Source organism: Peromyscus californicus, unplaced genomic scaffold (genome assembly GCF_007827085.1).
Source record: "Peromyscus californicus insignis strain IS unplaced genomic scaffold, ASM782708v3 Scaffold_4__1_contigs__length_199733344, whole genome shotgun sequence".
Classification (NCBI taxonomy): Eukaryota; Metazoa; Chordata; class Mammalia; order Rodentia; family Cricetidae; genus Peromyscus; species Peromyscus californicus.
The window spans coordinates 20,809,815-20,821,488 of record NW_026294562.1 but is presented as its reverse complement, the minus strand read 5'-3'; the positions used below and the strand labels follow the sequence as shown (position 1 = coordinate 20,821,488).

Below are 11,674 nucleotides of genomic sequence, written 5' to 3'. Positions count from 1 at the left end.
GGAATCCAGCCCTCCTCCCCTTTTTAATTGTAGTTAAAATGTTTAAGGCAGGTGTAGTAGCATAGTTCTTAATTCCAGTACTTAGGAAGCAGGAGGATCATGAATTCAAAGCTAGTCGGGGCTACATGATGAGACTGTCTCAAAATGTGGGAAAATTGTCATCCTAGCCTTTTTTTTTTCCATTTTATTTATGTGTATGAATGTTTTGTCTGTGTGTATGTCTCTTCCCCACTTGCTTGCTGTGGAGGCTGGAAGAGAGCATCCGATCTGAAACTGGAGTTAGAGAGCATTTACTGTGTAGGTGCTGGGAAATGAACCCAAGGTCTATGGAAGAGCAGCCAGTGCTCTTTAATTTCTTTTCTTTTCTTTCTCCCCCTGCCCCTGTGCATTGGTGTTTTGACTGCATGTACATCCCTGTAAGGGTGTCAGATCCCCTGGAACTGAATTACAGACAGTTGAGAGCTGCCGTGTGGGTGCTGGGGATTGAGCCCAGGTCCTCTGGAAGAGCAGCCAGTGCTCTTAACTGCTGAGCCTTCTTTCCAGCCTCTCCTTAACCATTTTTCAAAGTACACAGTTAAGTACATTCTTATTGTACAATCAGGCTTGGTTAACTTGACTGACTAACGTGATTCCTGGTACCATTCTAATCTTGCATTCTTGAGGTGAAAACATGAATGTTGGGGAGTTTAAAGGATTTAGTTTTGTTCATAAAATAAATAGCCTTTAATACAATTCCAAGCCATTCCACTTATCTATACTACCATAGCATGATTCACACAATCTAAACTGAAAATGAAGGATTTTACCATTAAATTCAGCTCAACTAATTAAATTTCAATACCAGTTTGATTCCAGCAAACATGTCAATCAAGGAAGTGAATAATATCTATTATTAAAAGCCATGGGACTTGGTTGCAGAACAAAAATTATAAAGTCCCAGTAAACCTGAATAGGTAGGAAAAGAGGAGGTTTCTAAGTCTGATAAACAGAATTTGATAGGCCCAGTTTTAAAGTTCTAGCCTTCTATTCCATTGCTACACAGTTTTGACAAGCTACCAAGCCCATTTCTGTCCTCTGTACTAAGGGGCTGCAGTACCTGGCGTGTGTAGTTGATATGGAACCTAAATTAGACCCTGCATGTAAAATAGCACTAAGGCAGACTCTTATTGCACACATGGAAGTGCCCAAGAAATTAAAGCAGAAGTGAATTCCTAGGAGGTGTCATAATTTACTGTGAAAGTAGGAAGAAATCAGATTGCTCTGTCTTGTGAAGAGCGTTAGAACTTTGAAGATGAGGCAGACATGTTTATGTTGGACTGAGACATGGGCAATCTTGTTTTAACCCCAGATGAGGACTGTGGTTTGTGGTGATATTTTATTTGTGCTGAAATGTGATATTTTATTTGTATGTTAATAAATAAAGTTTACCTGGAGATCAGAGGTCATAGTCAGTGTAAACAAAAGTCAGGTGGTGGTAGCACACGCCCTTAATCTGATCACATGGCAGGCAGAGTCTCTGTGTGTTCAAGGACACAGCCAAGCATGGTGACACATGCCTTTAATCCCAGTACCAACCATAGAGACCTGGAGGTCTGTACAGACAGGCAGTGACGAGGAAGTGATGTGGCTGGGCTTAGAGCCGATGAGAAGGCAGAACGGCAAGGCAATAAAGGTGCAGGTTAGACAGGAAGAAGCTGGTTTGGTTCTCTTGGGAAGTGACTGGTGTGGTGAGCTAAGGTTAGTTTGGTGCCTATCACTATTGCTCTGATCTCTACGGCTTGCACCCCTGTATTTGGCTCTGTGTTTCTTATTTAATAAGACTGTTTAGAAATTCGTCTATAGTGGTTGAAACCTGAAAAAGTGCTCTTCTGAATTTTGTGATTCTGTTTTGGGACAGTTAAACCAATCATTCTTTGTTTCTTTTCTTTTCTTTTTTTTCTTTTTTTTTTGGTTTTTCGAGACAGGGTTTCTCTGTAGCTTTGGAGCCTGTCCTGGACTAGCTCTGTAGACCAGGCTAGTCTTGAACTCACAGAGATCCACCTGCCTCTGCCTCCCGAGTGCTGGGATTACAGGCGTGTGCCACCACTGCCTGGCCATTCCTTGTTTCTTAAAAAAAAAAAAGCAAACAAACTAAATCAAAATAGAATGTGTGTCAAAGTAGCTCAACAGCATCCGTAACTCCAGTCTCAGGATCTAATGCCCTAATGGCCCCTGCAGGCACCAAGCACACATGGTGCACTTACATGCATATTTACAAGCAAGCACACATAAACCAATTTTTTTTTAAAACATTAAGCCAGTCAGTGGTGGTGCACGCCTTTAATCCCGGCACTTGGGAGGCAGAGCCAGGCGGATCTCTGAGTTCAAGGCCAGCCTGGTCTACAGAGCGAGATCCAGGACAGGCACCAAAACTACACAGAGAAACCCTGTCTTGGAAAAAAAAAAAAAAAGAAAAGAAAAGAAAAGAAAACTAAACTAAAAATGTTAAGCATATTGTCTTAGTGTTCTATTGCCGTGAATAGACACTATGACCACAGCAACTCTTAGAAAGCATTTAATGGGGGCTTGCTTACAGTCATAGAAGTTTAGTTCTATGAGTATGTTGGAAAGCATGGTGGCATGCAGGCAAGCGTGGTACTGGAGAGATAGCTAAGAGCCCTACATTTGGACCTCCAGGCAGCAGGAAGAGAAAGAGACAGTGGAACTGACTTGGGCTTTTGAAAGCCCATAGTTACTACCCCCCGGTGACACACTTCTGCCACAAGACCACTACTCTTGATTACACTTAATTAGACTTAAGACACCTTGATAAGGAAAACCAGGCAGTGTAGCTTTTGTAGAAAGATACTGATTTAGAAAAAAAAAAAAAAAGGTAACCATGAGATGTTTTGATGTTAAGGACTGGGCCATCTATGTAGAATAGAGTGTTTAAAAGTAGACAGATAAGTTATAATATTAGCCTCTCAAAGATGGTTTTATATGTCCTAGCCAGTTTGTATGTGTGTGAGTGTGTGCGTGAGAGCATGATGGGGGGTTGGTATTAAGGGTCAGTACTGTTTCTGAAACTGGTTTCGTTGTGTATCTGTGTAAATGGATTTGGGTACTCGGTGACATAGTCTAGTATTTCTTTGTCCTGGGTTAAAATTCAGGTACTGTAGTGGCTTTTGAAACCATTGTGTGCATCTGCTTTCATCCCCGTTATCTGGTGTCTTCGGGAGTCCTCTAGGATGAACCTGTGTGCTTTATCAAATCTTCCATGTCCACTCTCTAACCTTCAGACTTGCCCCTTTGCACGTTTTTTCTTCTGTGAGTTGAGATAGGAAAATTACATGTTCATTTGATACCATATGAAGTGACTTAATAAATTTGTACATTATGTAATATTCAAACCAGGGAAAGCACATACTTCTCCTCAAACATTATGATTCCTTTTAGAAAACATTCCAAATCCTTCCCTTCTTTTTTAATGCATAGTACAATTCATTGTCTATATTTACTCTACTGTGTCGTATGACACCTGAACTCATCTCCCATAAATTCCTGTAACTAAAACCCTGTTCTGCTGGGTTGATTTGAATATGTTTTCTTTGAAAGCTCCTTCCTGTCTTTTCTGATTGTCATACGGTTTTTCTTCCCCTTTCAGTTCCATTGGGATATACGCAAGGAAAATCATTTTTGCTACATAGCTAACTTTATTTCCCTGGTTTATTAATTACTTCATGCATGCAGTGAGCTACCCCAGACTGTAATCAGTGAAGTTCCCAAGTTAGACTAGACCAGAGGTTTTGACCTACAAGAGCTTCACAGGCAAGGGGAGGGAATGGGTTGAAAACTGCTAGCTTACAGCTGTTTAATAAAGGAGACAAAGTCAGAGAGGGGCTGCCGCCACTGCCCACAGGAAGTGGGCTGAAGGGTGAGTGTGAGGCAACTGGAAGTCGGCAGCAGATTCATAGATAACACGTGAGACAAGGCCTGGTTTGGACTTTGGAAAGAGCAAATATGAATAATAGGAAACAGCATCTAAAATAAACTGGTGGCAAAGAGCTTGCAAGGTATTTGGTTTTCTAAGAAAACCAACCTATGTAACTGAACTCAGTAGTGTATTGGAAGCAAGGGAAGCGATAGCAATAGTGATAAATATTTAATATGGCCTCTTCAGCTTTGTCTGCATGGGAGTGTGTGTGTGTGTGTGTGTGTGTGTGTGTGTGTGTGTGTGTACATTTAGTTACATTTTTGTCTTCCAATGTTTCTAAGTAAAACCAACATGAATCTAAGTTCACCCTTACTCCATAACACCTTACACACCTTACACCATACCTCAGCAGTGGCCTTGGGTGTTTCTGAATAAAGTCTGGTGCAAGATAGCTATAGAGGGCTATAATTACAAGAGTGTGCTGCAGAGAAGGAAAGCGGGTGTAAGAACACTCAGGCTGCGTGCAGCGTCCTGAGCCTAGAGTCCAGCTTCTCACACTGAGGGAGGAGTGCTTGAGCCCAGGAGTTCTAGACCAGCACGGCAGCATAGCAAGACCCCATCTCTTAAGAAACTAAAATATGAGCTGGGAGCAATGGTGGCAGTTCAGAATACTGGCTGCTCTCCTAGAGAATCTGGGTTCAAGTCCCAGCACCCACATGACAGTTTACTACCTCCTGTAAATCCAGTCCCAGGGGATCCAACACCCTCTTCTGGCCTGTGTGGGCACCAGGCATGCACTTGGTACACAGACAGACATACATACAGGTAAAACACCCATACACATAAATTCTTTTAAAAAGAAACTAAAATACTTTGTTTATCCCGATACTTCAATTTTATACACACACACATTTCCTTTTTCCCTTATCTAACATCCATAAGGTAAACAACTGAGAATAATAAACCTTAGGCATCTTTAAATAATTACTTAGGAGGGGCTGGAGAGATGGCTCAGAGGTTAAGAGCACTGCTTGTTCTTCCAAAGGTCCTGAGTTCAATTCCCAGCAACCACATGGTGGCTCACAACCATCTGTAATGAGATCTGGTGCCCTCTTCTGGCCTGCAAGCATACATGCAGGCAGAACACTGTATACATAATAAATAAATAAATCTTAAAAAAAAAAAAAAAAAAAAATAATTACTTAGGAATTATATGTCATTGTGTCCATTTTAAGTAATTTACAAGGCCATCAAAGGCCTTAAGCTTCAGGATATACCACAGATGTGTGTAGTTCTGAAATCTAAAATTTCAAGAGTGGAAACTTAAGAATCTCAAGAGAACATGAGAAAGTTAAGAGATAGGAGGTCCCATAGAAACTGTGGCAAAGGTCAGGACATCACATAGTCATTTGGTCCAGAATATCATCTGCAGGTTTTCCTCTTCCTCTCCCCCAAAAGGTTAAGATGATCTGACAGAAGCATAGCAGTTTGTTTCTTGAGAGGAAACATAGTTGTGTTGCTGAGCTTGTCGTGGAGTGTGATGTCCTTTGATTTTCTGTTCTGTTGCCTCCTCCATAGCTGTTTTAGATGGCCACACTGCCTTGCATATTAGAGATCTTTTTATTTGAGATTATGGTGATTATTACAAAGGAAGTACATATCCATTCATGGGAATGTATCTAATGATGGCTTCTTTAGCTCTTGGGCCATGCCAGATCTTTCAATAGTTGTTTGTCTCTTTACCACTCTTAAAGGAACAGGCAGCAGTACAAAATTAGTTCTCCTTCCCTTGAGGAAGGAGCCTCTTCTGTCTGTATTTTGCTTACAGGGTTGGTGTTTTTGTCCTGATGATTTAAATTGGGAATTAAAGGGCAGTTTTCCTAAAGAACAACATAAATTTAAGTTTTACTTGAGAAGAAGAAAGAAAAAGGAATAAATAGTCTAGTGTCTGGCTTATCCTGTGCTCTCATGTGATGGTGACCTTACCATCCAGACTTCTGACTCTGTAGGTCTCAGGATACATGACTCCTCAGCTCAAGTCTGCCCTAGCCAGAGCTCTGGCTTCCTGAAATGTCAGCTGGTTTATTTCCTAAGTCTGCTTCCGTTTCCTAGGAGTTCTTCTTGTTATAACACTTAGTTTGTCATCTTACTAGATTCATTTCCATCGCTCAGTGGTGTAACTTCCAGGAACTGTTGTTTATAATTTATACCATCCAGTCCCAAATCTCATCTTTTACATCTTGAAATTTCCTTTTGTCTAATGAACACCAAATGTAATATGTTTGATCTTACAATGTCTCGACTGGGATGATTGAGTTACAAGCAAACGTGAGTTTGGCGGAGAGGACTTGAGAAGTGTCTTGTTGGAAATGTCCCTTTCTGAGCTCATCATGCTGCTGGGAAGGGTTGGCCTTTGCTTTCTGCTCCTGCGCTGCTTGGACTCACAGCTCCTCGCACTTACCATTTGCTAATGGGCCTAAAGCATAAAGAGTAGCCTTGAATCTTCTTTGTAATTGTATTTTATTATAATGTAATAAGTCAGACTGGCTGGTTAAAAATCAGAAAATTTAAAAACCAAACAAAATGAAAAACAGGAGATTGAGTATACATGCCTTAAACTACTGCCTGTCGTTTAAAAGATCCGTTCTGAAAACATCCTCGTAGCAAGGATATACAGCCCTGGAGCAGGAAGGCCTGCACGCTGCTGTCTGTCCAGCACCAGCCATTTCCCCCATTTCGATTATTAGTTTATGATTGATGATGTTTGCTCGCCCCTGCTTTGAGCGCACTTGATTAGGAACCCAGTACATGGAGAGAAAGCAGTTACTAAGGATGTTTAGCCTTTCACTCTTCCCCGTGCTGCCATTAGCAGTGGTGACTCTCGGAGAATCACTCCCACTGTGGGAAGAGATCACCCCTAGACTGATCACCCAGCACACACAATTACCGCCAATTCTCCAAATTTAAGGATTGCTCTTTGTATCTAGAATTTCGCCTAAATTGAGATCATCTAGATTTCAACCACCTAGAAAACATGAATTGAACGGCTTGACTTCTCGTTTTTTCTGTCACTTTTGCTTGTACTTAGATTCATGTGTGGTGTATGTGGCGGCCAGAACTCTGTATTGGTTATTCTCCTCTATTGCTCTTCACCTTAGTTTTTGAAACTCAGTCTCACTAAACCTAGAGCTCACCAGTTCAAACTAGAGCAGTGGTTCCCCACCTTTCTCATGCTGTAACCCTTTAGTATAGTTTCTCATGCTGTGGTGGCCCCCAACCATAACATTTCATTGCTACTTCATTATTATAATTTTGTTACTTTTGAGTGTCAGAAATACCTGGTATGCCACCCCCAAAGGGGTCACGACCCACAGGTTGAGAACCACTAGACTAGACTGTCTGGTCACTTGGCCCCACAGATCCCTCCTGTCCTCACCTCCCCAGGCTGAGATTACAAGAACTGGCCACTAGGTGCCTACTTCCATGGCCCGTTCTTCATGTGGGAGCTGGGGAGCAAACTCAGGCCCTCAGGCTTACATAGCAAGCACTTTCCTGACTGAGCCAGCTCCCCAGCTCCATTGCTTTTACTTCTAGCCAGTTCTATGGATGGAAAACTTGACTGCTAATGACTTGGAGGTACAACTATACACAGTTTGTTTGACTAAAGAAATATTTGCATACTCATGCCCACTTTGACTATACATAGTTCTGTCATAGCCTTTGGGTCGTCCCTTTGTTTAGATAGGAGATTGTCAAGGGCAAATGTGCTTTCCTTCTGCTGCCATCAAAGTATTCGGGTCAGTCATAGCTCAGGGGTTTCTGGGCCCTGTTCCTGAAGTACATGGTGTCTTCAGCAGTAAGGACTTTCCCTGGGGAGCAAGTGGCAACAGTAATAGGCTGTATGTTTGGGGAGTCCCCTGGACGGCCTGGCCAACAGCTCAGAAGAAGGCTTCTCATGTTTGGTGTAGGGTTTTCGTTAGATGGTCTTTGGCTCTTGGAGGAAGCACTGTCAACCCAGATGAGAAAAGGTCATTAAAACCATGTATGTATAAAAATTATACAAGACTATATGTATTATAGTTTTTTAAAGGTAAATAGTTAAATTCCTTGCAGCTTTTTCTGGCATCCTTATTATTTTACCCTCCTCCTTCTATAGCCTCCCTCCCTTAAGAGCTCCCTTTTCCCACTTCCCCTATCAGATCCCTTAGACCCTCCTATTCCCCTCTCTTATTGCTCTCCAACCCCACCCACCCCCACCCGAACCTGTCAGCAGACTCACCACACCCTGGAAAAGACTTAGGAGTGAGGACATGGGAAGCATCCTTTCCGCTTACCACCTAGCAAATGTACAACTGGGACACCTTGATAGGGGACTGGATACATAAGCCAAATTGAGTACTCTAGCCATAGTCTACTCTGTTTAAAGCCGCCTTTCCCCTCCACGTTCTCAGACCAGTCCTTTCTGCACCTAACATTAGCTCCTATGTGCTTAAGTGTTGGTCTCGTTCAGTCAAGAAAATACATTTTGGTCATCAGTGATAGTGCTTTGCCTACCCAGAAGTCCTTGGGTGGTTACAAGCTGGCTGCTGGGGAGAGTACCTGAACCTGGTACTCTAGGTTCTAGATCCTTACATTTGACATTCTGCTCCCTGCCACCTTTTCATCTGTCCTTTCCTGGAAAATAACATAAGCATCGACTGCCCACCATTTATATTAACCGCAGGAATGTAAGTATTGCAATATTGACTAAATAGAGTTCAGCTGTGCCTAACCTCTGATCTAGAAAAACATCATTGAGTAAATCATTGAAGATAGGGTTGTGAAGCAACACATTGCTTTTAAATTGTGCCTTTTAGTTTTTATGAGTATTATCTTATCCTTTTACCACACCCTTCTGAATTAGGCATTAAGCTAAAGGTAGAAAGACTGTGTGATCAAGGCCATACAGACCATTTCTCACCAAGGAGATAAACCAAGGACGGCTTCTGAGAGTTGGAAGTCAGATTCCCTTGTCTTTACAACCTCTCTCCAGTTTACTAATCCCTGTGACCTCGTTGTGCTTTGGTGGTAGTAGTCAAGTATTTCTGCCTGATAAATAATTCACTTAACTATTACAGGAAGGGCTCCTGTTGAGCAGAAGTAACATGTGATTTCAACATTACATGAAGTCAGGCAAATGATTGCAACGTCTGGGATGTATTTTCCTGTGAAGATCATATTTAGTCAGATGTCAAGAATGTAATATGATATGGATTAATCACTGAACCAAAATACCATGTTTTTCCAGAGTTAGAGTGAGGAAATTGTCTGCAAGACAGTATCTCTCTACTCTGGGTTCACTGCTAGTTGCCTAGGAGAGTTAGTGTAAATGCTGTATTTGAGCTCCATTAAAGATATAGGGATACTTGAATAATGTCAAGCACGGGTAGAACATAGCCATTTAAAAAAGACTGACACCGTTTTTTAAAAGCCAGACATGAAAAATGCAGCTATATAATTATCAGGAAGATTAACTCTAAAAATTAAATAGCCAAATGGTAAGAAATTAAAAATCATCTAAATTTAGTTCCTCTTTAGAGGGGGAAAGTACGTAGTAATTTGGAGGCATGGGCAAAAGTGGTTTTATGGCCGTAGTTGTAAAGTTACCTGTTTAATGATAGCTGGACAAAGGTTGGTGTTAATGTGCAGGCTCGTAGCTCCAAGGACACTTCTTATAGGCTCCTGTCTATGCATCCAAATTGCCAGCAAAACTTTCAGTTCCGAGCCTTAAAACATCTCTGCTTAGAACATATCACTTGGTACTGTCTTCTAGATTTTCTGCCTTTGTCCTGATGGTATGAATTACTGATTCTCAGAGAAACAAAGGTGGATGGGGAGAAGATGTGTTAAGAGACAATGTGACTCTGTAAAGACTTACACAAAAATAATAAACAAAAAGTGGGGTGGGGGAGCTGGCAAGATGGCTCAGTATATAAAAGTATTTGCCACCAAACCTGATGACCTGAGTTTAATTCCTGGGACCCGTCTGTTTGGAAGGGCAAAACAAACTCACAGAATTTGCCTTGTGACTTCTACATGTATGTGGGCACATGTGTACATGAGAGAGTATATACACATACACAATGTAAATGTAATTAAAAATTTAACTGGCCATGATAGCATATTACTGTAATCCCAACACTTAGACAGTGGAGGCCAGAGAATCAGGAGTAGCTCGTGGTTAGTCTCAGCTGCACAGAACGTTTGAGGTCCCCCTGGAAAACAAACAAACAAAAACCTTGCTTTTGCTGGAGTGTGCTACCACATCCATAAGCCAAACACATAAAAGGCAGAGGCAGGAGGATCAAAGAGGACTGATGCAAGTTCCAGGCTAGCCAGAACTAGAGAGAGAGACCATGTCTCAAGTTAGAAACAGAAAGCAAAGTTACTTAAGCCCCACTCTTGTGTAGTCTCTCAGTATACTGCTTTTCAGTCCCAGGATACAGATGAGGAAGCTAAGGTTCAGTGAGATGAGGTAACTTCCCTGTAATCCTGTAAATGTCAGAATAGGAGTAGAATCGGACATCTCATTTTCGAGCTCCTGTGTCCTTTCCTACAACTCCACTACCAGTGGGAGGTGGGAAGATAGGTGATGCAGACTGTCTGCAGTAAGCCTTCCTATAAAGGCACTCAGGCCTGGGAGGTAAAAGTCAAGACAGCATCAACATCTGTTCACACACATGTGTGAAGTTCCCCTCCATGTTCTGTTGTGCTTCATTCACCGTCAAATAATAGTCTCCTACAGGTCTACAGACCAGAGTGTGTGTGGGAGAAGTTGTATCTAACCGGGCCCCATCCGTGCGGGCTCTGTAAAAGCTGTGCATCTGGAAGCACAAAGCAACTGTAAAACCTGCTGGCCATCCTACAGGCCATCCCTGTGACCTGTCTTGAGTCTAGTATTGGCCTCTCCCACCACCTTGACCTTGGGGCTTAAACTCTGAGAGTTTGTCCCAGAGAGCAGACACATGCTTCACAGTATGGAGACAGCTTTCTTGCAGAGCAGCTGTGTAGCTAAGATGTTGACTGCTGATGTTCTAGGGAATTCAGTGGAAGGCTAGTGTGATGATACTAATACTTCTGCCTTGCACCAGTCGAAGCTGATAGTTTGCCATTCGTGTTTCTACTTCACATCTGCCTCCTCACTTAGGCTATAAATCAGAAGCTGCTTGTCATTCCGTTGTCTAATATACCTAAAATGTAAGCATTCTTATTGCTGTTTGTGTCCTGTTCTAGAACACTGTTAATGGTTCTCCAGCCAATTACTCTTTCTGAGAAATTGTCTTATAGCCATTGAGTTCTCTAAATACTTCTAAGATGATGTCTGTAATGCAGTATGTCTGAATTTTTATCAGTGTTAATAGACTTAGACTAGTGGTGGTTTTAACACGGTTGCCTAGGCCTACAACAGAAGTGCAGGTTGAGTATCCCTTATCCGAAATGCTTGGGACCGGACATGTTTGGAATTTTGACTTTCTTCAGATTTTGAAATGTTTGCATATATTTAATGAGCTATCTCAGGAGGGGCCCCAGCCTCATGTCAGAATTCATTTATGGTTCAGACCCACTGTATGCATACAGCCTAAAAGGAATCTTACACGGTATCTTCAGTAGTCTTGCATCTAACAGTTGCATGATGTGTGGTTTTCCACTTGTACCTCCATGTTAGCACTTGCCACCGTTTACATTTTGGAGCATTACAGACTTTTGGATAAGGGTTGCTCT

The 11,674-nt window shown here is 42.0% G+C and overlaps 1 protein-coding gene across 6 annotated transcripts in view; it reads left to right on the top strand.

Annotated features, from left to right (window-relative positions):
* The window catches only part of Lcor (ligand dependent nuclear receptor corepressor), a 126,172-nt gene that overhangs the window by 99,633 nt on the left and 14,865 nt on the right, over window positions 1–11,674 (top strand). The window lies entirely within an intron of this gene.